We start from the raw sequence: 2,500 nt of genomic DNA on the forward strand, positions 1-2,500 counted from the left end.
CGCGTTTTTAGCTTTACGCGCGCGCGCGTGTGTATACATATATACATATATGCACACATACACATACAAATACATATACAAATATGTATATACATACACATATACATGTGCATACATATATACATGTTTATATGCATGTATATATATCCATATATATGTGTATATATATATAAATATGTATACATACATACATAAGTATGTATGTATGTATGTATGTATGTATGTATGTATGTATGTATGTATATCCTATTTCGGCCGCATCATCAAAAACAGCTGGTCACCAAACCTGCGCTATGATTGCACTTCCTCTTCCTCCTCCTCCTCCTCCTTCAAGCTCCGGTGGATGAGAGAGAGAGAGAGAGAGAGAGAGAGAGAGAGAGAGAGAGAGAGAGAGAGAGAGAGAGAGAGAGAGAGAGAGAGAGAGAGGGAGAGAGAGAGAGAGAGAGAGAGAGAGAGAGAGAGAGAGAGAGAGAGAGAGAGAGAGAGAGAGAGAGAGAGAGAAACAATAATTTGCGTCCATGCCGTCTGCCCCTGTCTATGGGAACGTCCGTGGAATGAAAGCCAGCAGAGACCAAGCCACGTATGGTGGTGATGGTGATAATGGTGGTTATGTTAGCCTAAAGGAGCGATGGTATTGGATAGTCAATAATACTAAAATATATGATAGCGATATATAATTATAATAATTATAACAATGATGATGATGATGATGATGATGATAATAACAACAATTCTCCTATAACAACACCAGTAGCCATCCCATAAGGTCGTTTATCTCCGTTTTATCAATGGGCAGATGAGCTTTATCATGCAACAGATCGCCGGCACATGACTATGGCGAGAAGAGGGGGGGGGGGGGGGGGAGTCAGAGGCAGACATGTAAATAGAAACTTTGTGGGGAGATTCTGAACGTGTAAAATGTTGAAGACTTGGAGTGACAGAATCATGACATAAGTGGATGACTTAATAACACCCGTTCTCGTTAGGGAGCCTTGGTTTGTGTGTGTGTGTGAGGGGGGGGGCGGGGGGGGGGGGGGGTTGTGCGTGCGTGACTGCGTGCGTGCGTCCGTCCGTGTGTGTGTGTATGCGCGCGTGTGTGTTTTGGTGTATATTGTATGTGTATTCATATCTACCTTATATATATCTACCATCTGTTAACATTATTACTATTACTGAGTGAGTCAATGAGTGTGTGCTCGCGTAAGTAATCAATTATACATAGGCCTATAAAACTTCTATAAAACAGACCCACCACACAGAATCACACAAACTAACTTAAATCACACAAACATGCACAGACACAAACTCTCCTATATTTACTAACACAATTAATACAAGAGACTCATAATGACTAATCTCTTCTTTTCCATTCTTCTGTGATAATTAATTTTATAAAGTTATGAATGCCAAAAAGGGAGAAAATATTTCAGAATTGAAGGGATTTTGATTCTAACTACGTAGGGGGGGAGAGGAATTTAGGAGAGGAAGGGAGGGATTGATATGAAGGAGGAGGAGGAGGAGGAGAGGAGGAGGATGGAGAGAGGAGGAGGAGGAGGAGAATGGGTGAGGAGGAGGAGGAGGAGAAGGATGGGAGAGGAGGAGAAGGATGGGAGAGGAGGAGGAGGAAAAGTAGAGGGAGAAGAGGAGAGGAGGATAAGGAGCTGAGGAAGAAAAGGAGGAAGTGGAGAGTGTAGGAAGAAAAGAATAAGAGAAAGAGGAGAGATGGGGGGAGGAAAAGAAGAGGAAGAGGAGAATGAAGGAGGAAACGGAGAAGAGGAAGACGGAGAGAGGAGTAGGAAGGGGGTAAACAGGAAAAGAAGAACGAAAGGCGAAGGGGAAGGGGGCAGAGGAAGACGATTATAAAGAGGAAGGAAGAGGGAAGAAAGAGTTTTAAAAAAAATAATTAAATTAAACCAGAAAAAAATAAAGCCATATATAATATCTCTCTATTTATACCTACTATACAAAATTCTCATCTAAAACTAACCTGAAAAAATATATATATATATGTATAGCCTAAAGAGCTTTTCTCAAGTCGCCTTTTATATAATTACGTTCATCCGCATTGAATATTATTTCCGGAAGAGACACCGGGTAAACGATGAGCTTCCGTCAGGGTGAACCATTTCACCCTACTTCATGACGGCTTGTGTGTGTGTGTGAAAATGTGTACGTCTGTATGTGTTACGGTATGTATGAATGTGTATCACTCACACATTAATACGTGTTAGTATATTAGTATCGTCATTTACACTATAATCTCTCTCTCTCTCTCTCTCTCTCTCTCTCTCTCTCACACACACACACACACACACACACACACACACACACACACACACACACACACACACACACACACATACACACACACACACGCACACGCACACGCACACGCACACGCACACACACACACACATCTAAGCGCAAAATTATATACACAATCACCCCATTAACCGCACATATACAATCCCTCCTCGAAGATAAAACAAAACAAAATAAA

The 2,500-nt window shown here is 41.6% G+C and overlaps 1 protein-coding gene across 1 annotated transcript in view; it reads right to left on the minus strand.

Moving 5' to 3' along the window:
- The window catches only part of LOC125027415, a 151,830-nt gene that overhangs the window by 148,231 nt on the left and 1,099 nt on the right, over positions 1 to 2,500 (minus strand). The window lies entirely within an intron of this gene.

This window comes from Penaeus chinensis, chromosome 7, assembly GCF_019202785.1.
Source record: "Penaeus chinensis breed Huanghai No. 1 chromosome 7, ASM1920278v2, whole genome shotgun sequence".
Classification (NCBI taxonomy): domain Eukaryota; kingdom Metazoa; phylum Arthropoda; class Malacostraca; order Decapoda; family Penaeidae; genus Penaeus; species Penaeus chinensis.